This window comes from Erinaceus europaeus, chromosome 8 (genome assembly GCF_950295315.1).
Source record: "Erinaceus europaeus chromosome 8, mEriEur2.1, whole genome shotgun sequence".
NCBI lineage: Eukaryota > Metazoa > Chordata > Mammalia > Eulipotyphla > Erinaceidae > Erinaceus > Erinaceus europaeus.
Window position 1 is genome coordinate 30,034,080 of NC_080169.1, and position 10,166 is coordinate 30,044,245.

The 10,166-nt window shown below is 40.8% G+C and overlaps 1 pseudogene; it reads left to right on the top strand.

Moving 5' to 3' along the window:
• The first annotated feature begins 9,639 nt into the window (after window positions 1–9,639).
• LOC132539978 (U1 spliceosomal RNA) lies at window positions 9,640–9,789 on the top strand (annotated as a pseudogene).
• Window positions 9,790–10,166: the final 377 nt, after the last annotated feature.

The following is a 10,166-nucleotide window of genomic DNA, read 5'->3' on the forward strand; positions in this document are numbered from 1 at the left end:
CTTTTTTCTCAAGATTGTTTTGGCAATTCTAGGTCTTTTCTGGTTCCAGATAAACATTTGTAGCATTTGTTCTATTCTCCTAAAAATGTGTTTGGGATCTTGCTAGGGATAGCATTAAATTTGTATATGGCTCTGGGTAGTATATTCATTTTGATGATGTTAATTCTTCCAACCCATAAACATGGAATATCTTTCCACTTCTTTGTGTCTTTTTCAATTTCCTTGAGTAGTGACTAATAATTTTCAATATACAAGTCTTTCACTTCTTTGGTTAGATTTACTCCTAGATATTTTATTGTTTTTGTTGCTATAGTAAAAGGAGTTGATTTCTGGATTTCTTCTAACTTAGTGTTTACATAGAGGAATGCCACTGACTTTTGAATGTTAATTTTGTAGTCTGACACCTTACTGTATTGCCTGATGATTTCCAAAAGCTTCTTGCTGGATTCCTTAGGTTTTTCTATGTATATTATCATGTCATCTGCAAATAGGGAGAGTTTGACTTCTTCTCTTCCAATCTGTATCCCTTTAACTTCTTGCTCCTGCCTGATTGCTGTGGCAAGAACTTCCAACACGATGTTGAATAGTGAAGGTGATAGTGGGCAACCCTGTCTAGTACCTGATCTGAGGAAAAATGCTTCCAGTTTTTCACCATTGAGTATGATGTTGGCTGTAGGTTTGCTATATATAGACTCCACTATCTTCAGGAATTTTCCATCTATTCCCATTTTTTGTAGTGTTTTGATCATAAAGGAATGTTGTATTTTGCCAAAGGCTTTCTCTGCATCTATTGATATGACCATGTAGTTTTTTGTCTTGCTTTTATTGATGTGGTGGATCACATTGTTTGATTTTACTGCTGGGGCTCATGTGGAGTGGCTCCAACCGGTGGGGAGGGAGGGGTAAGCCTCCAACCCTCCCTCACCAGCTCTAGTGGCTGGGTGAATTAGAAAGAGGCATTGGCCCCCGGCTCCCCACGTGCAGGGGAGTCACTTCACAGGCAGTGAAACAGGTTTGCAGGTGTCTTTCTCTCACCCTCTCTGTGTTCCCCTCCTCTCTCCATTTCTCTGCCCTATCGAACAATAACGACATCAATAATAACTACAACAATAAAAAAAAAAAACAAGGGCAACAAAAGGGAATAAATTTAAAAAAAAAGAAAGAGGCATTGGAAGATATTCTGGTAGGAACATCTGTTTATTTGAAGGTGGGTACAGAATTTTATACTGAGTAAAACACAGAACATTTTTCACATATGTCAGAATTTACAGGTTTCTTAAAGGTCAGCTTGCCCCCATGGTAGGGGGTTGGTATGACAAGAATTGATGAGATACATAAAGGTGAAGACAATTAGTTTCCATGATGCAGGCAAGTTAATTATCTAACGGTATTTGAGAGAAGCATGGGGCTAAACCAGTAAGGTGAGGTAGAGAAGAAGAAAAACAAAGCTTGATGTAAATCACAGACATCAAAGAGCACAAAGAAATAGAATATGGGGTCTCACTGCCGGGTTGTATGATAGATTGTGTTCTCCTATATGATCAATAGGTGAAGTTATAGTGAATGTGTGAACTTTGAATGACTATAGTGAACCCTCAAGCAGGCACCCATTTGGCCTGCTAGCAAGAGAATGAACTAAGTATGAGAGGCAGTAGGCATTCTGTGAGCTTGAGAGACTAATAAGGAGAAACTGAGTCTGGAAGACTTTTCTCTCTTGGCTCATCTCTATAAGGAAAGAGGCTAACAAGTGGGATGTCTTTCCAGACCTCCATCCAAGGATGGGAGAGTTCCCCTAAGCTCTACCAAGCTTTCACATAGTCCCACAATTTTCGTATATTAAACCAACCTTGCATCCCTGGGATAAACCCCACTTGGTCATGATGAACAATCTTCTTAATAGGCTGCTGTATCCAGTTGGCAAGAATTTTGTTCAATATTTTAGCATCTATGTTCATCAGAGATATTGGTCTGTAGTTTTCTTTTTTGGTTGTGTTCCTGTATGCTTTTGGTATCAAAGTGATGTTGGCTTCATAGAAGTGGAAGGGAGTATACAAGTGTCTTCAATCTTCTGGAAGACTTTTAAAAGTAGAGGAATTAGTTCTCCTTTGAAGGTTTTGTAGAATTCATTTGTAAAATCATCTGGTCCAGGACTGTTATTCTTGGGAAGGTTTTTGATAACGGTTTCAATGTCATTAGCTGTGATGGGCCTGTTTATGTTATCTACTTCCTCTTAGTTCTGGAAGTTCATAGGTATCTAGGAAATCATCCATTTCTTCCAAGTTCTCTAGCTTAGTGGCATATAGAAGTCTCGCATGATATGCTGAATTTCTGTGGTGTGTGTTGTGATATCTGCTCTTTCATTTATTATCTGATTTATTTGGGTCTTCTTCCTTTTTTGTTTTGTGAGTCTGGCTAAAAGCTTGTTGATTTTGTTTACTCTTTCAAATAATCCACATTTACTTTTGTTGATGTTTTGTATGGTTTTCTTATTTTCAATGTTATTTATTTCTGCCATAACTTTAGTGATTTCTGTCCTTCTGGTTGCTTTAGGGTTCCTTTGTTTTTCCTCTTCTCCTAGGTCTTTAAGCTGTGCAATCAGGCAGTTTATTTGTGCTTTTTCTTGTTTCCTAATGTGTGTTTGTATGGCTATGAATTTCCCTCTCAGTACTGCCTTAGCTGTGTCCCAAATATTTTGATAGCTTGTGTCTTCATTTTCATTGAACTCTCAAACCATTTTGATTTCTTCCTTTATTTCCTCTTTGACCCAGTAGTTGTTAAGTAGTGTACTGTTGAGAGCTTCCACATTTTGGGACTATTCCTAATCTTTTATTGATTGTTAAGTGTTAGTTTAATTCCACTGTGGTCTGAGAAGATGCTTGGGATGATTTCAATGCTCTTGAATTTGCTGATGCTGTCTTTGTGGCCTAACATATGGTCTATCCTTGAGAATGACCCATGTGGACTTGAGTAGAATGGGATGATTTTTGGGATGAATGACCCTGAAAAATATCCAATAGTTCTAGTTAATCTATTTCCTCATTTAGCTCCCTCATGTCTTTATTGATTTTCTGCCTGGATGATCTGTCAAGTTGAGAGAGTGGTGTGTTGAAGTCCCCTACTATGACTGTGTTGCTGTTAATATATTGCTGTAGCTCTTTCAGTAGATGTTTGATGTATTTAGATGGCTTCTCATTGGGTACAGAGATGTTAATAATTAATTGTTAAGTCCTCTTGACTGTCTGATCCTCTGAGCATCCCTATCCATCCCTGAATTCACCTATTAAAAGGCACAGAGTAGGAAGATGGGTCAGAAAACACAACCCAACAACATGCTGTCTACAGGAAAACCACCTAACTCGCCTAACTCAAGAAGACAAACACAGACTCAAAATGGAAAACTACCATACAAGCCAATGGCCCACAAAAAAGGGCAGGAACAGCTATTCTCATATCTGACAAAATAGACTTTAAAATAAATGAAATTTAAAAAGATAGGGATGGATAGGGATGCTCAGAGGATCAGATTGCTTCCCTGCTGAACATGGGCATTGGCAGGTCAGTCCATACTCCCAGCCTATCTCTCTCTTTCCCTAGTGGGGCAGGGGTCTGGGAAGGTAGGGCTCCAGGACATATTGGTGGGCTCATCTTCCCAGGGGAGTCAGGTTGACATCATGGTAGTATCTGGAACCTGGTGGCTAAAAAAGACATAAAGCAAAATAAACTGTTGACTAATCATGAACCTAAAGGCTAGAATATTGCAGACGAAGATTTGGGGTCTCTGTTTTGGATAAAGCTAGTAGGTCTATTTTAGATATATTCCAAGGGGCCCATGACCTTACTAGTTTTTGTCTGAGTCTAACATCTAACATGCAGGTGACCTAAGTTATTGTCTGAGAGGATGGCATCATAGTTTGAAAAAAAGGACTAGAAAGCTGGATCAGGGAAGAGAGTAGCTCCCAAATATGGGAAAGTATATAAATATTGTTAACTGTAAAGCCCATCGATCTGATCTGGGGCCCATAGTCAACACAGGAGCCTCTGCATCCCTGTAGGTCTGAGCTGGCTTTCTGTGGTCACAGCTAGGCTGCACTGACTTCAGGACCCATCTTCCTTGATTGGTAGAGTATGTTGTCCAACCTCCCTTTGGAGAATGAACCATTCCCTACCATTGTTGATTTACATTGAGGGCAAGGTTCTATCAGGTGTCACATTTTAAAAATTGTTATTGCTTGGGCTTGGTGCCTGCAGCAAGAATCCAATATTCCTGGTGATCATTTTTCTCTCCCTCCACAAGTTTCTTTTTATTTGATAGGACAGAGAGAAATTGAGAGGGGGTTGGGGGGAAAAGAAGGGAGAGAGACTTGCTTCACCATTTGTGACATTTCCCACCAGCAGATGGGGAGCAGGGGGCTGAACCTAGGTACATACACATAGTAATGTGTGTGCTCAACCAAATGTGCCTTTACCAGGCCCCCATATATTACTTTTTTTCCCCAAAGATTTTATTTATTTGTTAATGAGATAGGAGAGAGAAGACGCACAGAGAGAAAGAACCAGACATCACCCTCATACATGTGCTACCAGGAATTGAACTCCGGACCTCCTGCTTGAGAGTCCAATGCTTTATTCACTGTGTCACCTCCTGGACTATCATATGTCACCTTTCTGTCCATAATTACATGAAATGGAACTGTTTTCGACTACATTCCCCATGCCCCCAAAGCTCCCTAAATTTTGAGAGATATTCCATCTAATTAGACTATACTTGTAACTGGTGACTCAAAATAGAGAATAAGAGAGAAATCTAGATGTAAAAATGCATGTACAGATCAGGCTGCAGCATTAATAAAATCGTCTCTCCCTGGATTATAGCAAATAACTCCACTCCTCATCAGTAGTTAACTTCCCACTGATTTAAAAGGCCTCCCAAGTCACAGTAGGCTGTCCTTTGTTCCCAGTTCTCCCCTCTAGCCTGTGCTGAAGTGGTCTGAACATCTGTAGAAAGTCATGCTCTGAGCATGGTGCTCACTTGGGAAAGGTTGAATAGAAGGACTGGGGAAGACTCATCATAACTTTACAATCCAGCTTCAGAAATTTTCCCCATTTGGGGATATTTTCAAGTTTCTTCTAACCAGCACAAGGCTTTCTGATCAGTTTTTCAAAAATGAATTATGGTTGATATATTTTTTTCACATGACAGAAGTCAAATACTATTTGAGATTAAGTTTTCCAATGTCTAGATGATTCCCTGCTAAGCTTCTCAGAGATTTGTTGGTGCCTATTACACATTTCTTTTAGTTCTGAAGGTTTTTGTTTGGTTGGTTGCTTTAGATACCTGTGATTTTGCTGTTCTTGGACCTACTTTTTCATTCATATGCAGGCACAGAAGAAAGAAGGAAAACACCACACAAGAGAGAGCCTCCCCTGGTGCCCTGGTACCTCTCATGTGGTTCACTGGGTCCTCAGAATGGTTAATTAATTAATTTTTTATTTAAAATTTTTTATTTTTTCATCTATTTCATAGGGCAGAGAGAACTTGACAAGGGAAGGGGAGACAAAGAGGGAGACAGAGAAGAGGCACTTGTAGCACTGTCTCCTCCCCCCACCCATTGCACCCCCACCCCGGAAATGGAGACTGGGAATTTAAACCTGAGTTCTTGCACATTTTAATATGTGTGCTCAACCAGGTACACCACCCATTTCCCTCACCCCTACCCCCAGAATGGTAATTTTAAAATGCATGGTAGATAGTGTAATGGCTATGCAAAAAGTCTTTCTTACCGGAGGCTGCAAAGTCCTAGTTTCAGCTTCCCCGCCCCCAATACACCCAATTTGTAGCACCAAATACCAGAGCTGAGTAGTGCTCTGTTAAAAATGAAATAAAATAGGGCAGGGGAGACAGCATAATGGTTATGCAAACAGACTGTCATGCCTGAAGCTCCAAAGTCCCAGGTTCAATCCCCTGCACCAACATAACCCAGAGCTGAGCAGTGCTATGATATTTCTGTCTCTCTGTCTCTCTCTTTCCCTCTGTATCTCTCTCTCTCTCTCTCAAAAAAGAAAGAAATAAAATAAAATATAAGTAGTAAATAAGTACTGTGTTTGGGGTGAAGGTTAGAAGGGTTGAAACATTCAGATCATAGCAGCAACTATCATCTACATCAACTATAATCTCTGACAAAAATAAAGCCAAGGGTAGGCAACCAGCTTCCCAGGTTCCAGTTAGCAGTAAGGACTGTGTGATATCCCCTCATTAAAATTTAATGTTGATTGGACTTTAATAGGTCTCATGAGTTAACTGTGTTCTTTACTACTCTCAGTCCTCTAGCATTAGTTAGAAAGGAAGGAAGGAAGGAAGGAAGGAAGGAAGAAAGAAAGAAAGAAAGAAAGAAAGAAAGAAAGAAAGAAAGAAAGAAACTTTCCAAAATATGTCACCACCATAGCAAGAGCTTATCTCTGTAACCTCATTTTCTGCATGGTTCATTACTGTCTGCTATCATCATCTCTCAACAGTTCAGCCCCTCCATTGAGGCGTTGTTATACCTCTCTGGAAACAAAACCCAGGGAGGTCTAAATGTCTAATACCTAGGACACCAAAGGTCCCAGGTTCAATCCTCAGTACCACCAGAGCCAAGTGCTGCTCTGGTTAAAAACAAACAAACAAACAAACAAAAAAAACAGTCATTAGAGAGACTTTACATCAGGCTCAACCTGAAGCTGTTGACTGGCTACAGAAGAAGGGCAAACGCAAGCATCCAATAGCACAGCTATATACAAGATACTGGGTACTGTACAGCAAACCATAACAAAGGGACTTTTCAAAGTTAACCCAATTAACAAATAATGTGATGATAATATTAACTATCGATTGTCTTTTTGAACCCTAAGACAGCAGGAACCTCACATCTTCACTATAGAGCCCCTACTTCCCCCAGTCCTGGAACCCTTGGATAGGGCCCACTTTCCCGTATGCATCTCCCAATCCAAACCAAATAATATTGCATCCGCCGATAACAACCTAACCAAAGCAACGATTGCCACCTCAACATGCTTCACCTCAGACTGTATCCAGAGACTTCACGTGTGGAATGACAACCCTTCAACTTCATTACTCAGGTGAGACCTTTCCTTTTATAGTACACTCTAACTTCATCTCAGGTAGTTCACTTTCTAACAAAGTCCCATAATCTAGATATACACCAGTTTCTGTGAGAGAGAGCTTATGTGCACACATATCCATAAACTACTGCAAAATATATACCTGAAAGCAGAAGTACACTAGAGTTTGCAGTGAGTACCTCCCTAACACTTCCTCTCCACTATTCCAAGCTTGGGATCCATGATTGCTCAACAAATTGTTTGGCTTCGTATGTTAACTCTCTTTTCAATCACCAGGTTCCAGATGCCACCAGGATGCCGGCCAGGCTTCCCTGGATTGAAGACCCCACCAATGTGTCCTGGAGCTCAGCTTCCCCAGAGACACACCTTACTAGGGAAAGAGAGAGGCAGACTGGGAGTATGGACCGACCAGTCAACACCCATGTTCAGCGGGGAAGCAATTACAGAAGCCAGACCTTCTACCTTCTGCAACCCACAATGACCTTGGGTCCATGCTCCCAGAGGGCTAGAGAATGGGAAAGCTATCATGGGAGGGGGTGGGTTATGGGGATTGGGTGGTGGGAATTGTGTGGAGTTGTACCCCTCCTACCTTATGTTTTTGTTCACTAATCCTTTCTTAAATAAAAAATTTAAAAAAAAAAAAAAGAAGGGCAAACGCTAGAAGAAGAAGAGAAGTAGAAAGGAGGAGAGATTTAGCGTCTTCTCAGGGATTTTTTTAGTCTAAAAGTCAAGAAAGTTTCCCTCAATTCCAGTTTCCCTCTTGAAAAGTTTTATGCTCTTGTCTTTCAGATATGGAGGGCAGATGTTTAAATAAGTCTTCTAGGAGTTTCCAGTCTAATTTGAGGACACACCAAAATATTTCTGACCCCAAACCTTTTAAAAATAGACTAAGAAATTCACATGCAATGCATACGCACACTGTCCCCTATATTTATGCCCATATGTATAGCTCATCTCTATACAAATAGAAACACACAAACACCTTTTATCTTGATAAAGAAAGCAGATTCTATTCATAGGAAAATAGTTGGGTCAGGCTTTCTGGGCTTTTTGTTTGTGCGCCACGGGGTGCCTAATTGCACTGCAGGGGCAGGCTGCGTTGTCACGCCAGCCACCTACAGCACGCTCGGTGCCAGAGGCAGAGATGAGGGCACTAATGAGAGGGTGTCACGAAAAGGAGAGAAGGAAGGGGGTGGGGCATAAAACTTTCCATGAAATCAGAAAGTAGAGGAGGAAGAGTTTACTTTTATTTGGGGTGGGAATTCTCTGCTTTGGACTATACGTACTGGAAATCTCTTCCTCATTGTACAATTTCCAGCAGAGTCAGATTCGTGGAAATGGATACATTATCTTTCCAATGCTGCCAATACACTTATAATAAACTTATTTTGCTCTGCTTTCGTCCATCCTTACAGCATGATGAGTCTTTCTGCCCTTAACTAATTGCCAAGTCCTCTGAGCCCCCTGTGGTTTTGTGAAATGGATCTTTAATCCTGCACTCCCTGCCCTCCTCCTCAGGACAATTTGTGACTGCTTTTCATGGACAAAACTTTTTTTTTTAATTTCTTTTTCGGGGAATTAATGGTTTGCAGCCAATAGTAAAATAAAATACAATAGTCTGTACATGTGTAACATTTCTCATTTTTCCACATAACAATTCCAATCCCTCTAGATCCTTCTCTGTCTTCTAGGACCTGAACTCCCCCCTACCCCAGTCTTATTTATTTATTTATTTATTTATAAAAAGGAAACATTGACAAAACCATAGGATAAGAGGGATACAACTCCACACAATTCCCACTACCAGAACTCCGTATCCCAGTCCCTCCCCTGATAGCTTTCCTGTTCTTTAACCCTCTGGGAGTATGGACCCAGGGTCATTATGGAGTGCAGAAGGTGGAAGGTCTGGCTTCTGTAATTGATTCCCCACTGAACATGGACATTGATCGGTGGATCCATACTCCCAGCCTATTTCTCTCTTTCCCTGGTGGGGAAGGGCTCTGGGGAAGCGGAGCTCCAGGACACATTGGTACACCCCAGAGTCTTTTACTTTGGTACAGTACATCAACTCCAGTCCAAGTTCTGCTTTGTGTTTTCCCTTCTGTTCTTATTTTTCAGCTTCTGTCTATAAGTGACATCACCCCATATTCTTTCTTCTTTTTCTGGCTGATCACACTTAACATGATTCATTCAAGCTCCATCCAAGATGGGGTGAAGAAAGTAAATTCATCATTTTTAATAGCTGATTAGTAGTTTGTTTATTTATTTATTTTTTTACCAGAGCACTGTTCATCTCAGGCTTATGGTGGTACAGGGGATTGAACCTGGGACTTTGGACCGTCAGGCATTAGAGTCTGTTTGTATAACCATTATGCTATCTACCTTCCCCCATGGACATACCTTTTTTACTGAAGTAGGCTAAGCCTCCAACTAGTGCACAAAGTAGGAATTGCTTTGTAAGGGTATTGCTATGTTACTGGTAAATTGCAATGATTTCTAGTATCTAAAGATATGATTGGTATACTTGGCAGGGGAGATACCATGATCACGAAGGTGGTTTCCCTAGGGCGAGGCTTATCCATTGCACTGACCCCCTGAGATTTTCCTAAACGTGGGAAACTCGACTGGCATAATTTGTGGTAGTGGGGGACTGCATTCACCTCTCCCTGATTTAAAAAATAATAATAATAAAAAAGATATGAGTGGTTCCATACAATTGACATTTTCTGAAGCTTATCTTGCCCTTCTCTGCATATAGTTATCTTTTCTAGTTAAGCCTTTCTCAACCATATATGACCATTAAAATCACCTAGAAAAGTTCAGATGAAAGTTCAGAGAAACTGATAAGTTTCTCGCTCTAGGCCAGTGGAATCAGAATTAGCAGAAGAGAACGTCCAGGCACTGGTTTCCAAATGATTCCAATGTTCTGGCAGGTTTGCACACCACTGGTTATGCCCTTAACCAGAGACACCAGGGCTTCTGGGATGTGTGCAGATATTTATGAGCAGATCTGCTCTGCGTTGTTCTTTTCTCCCTTGGACTAAGTG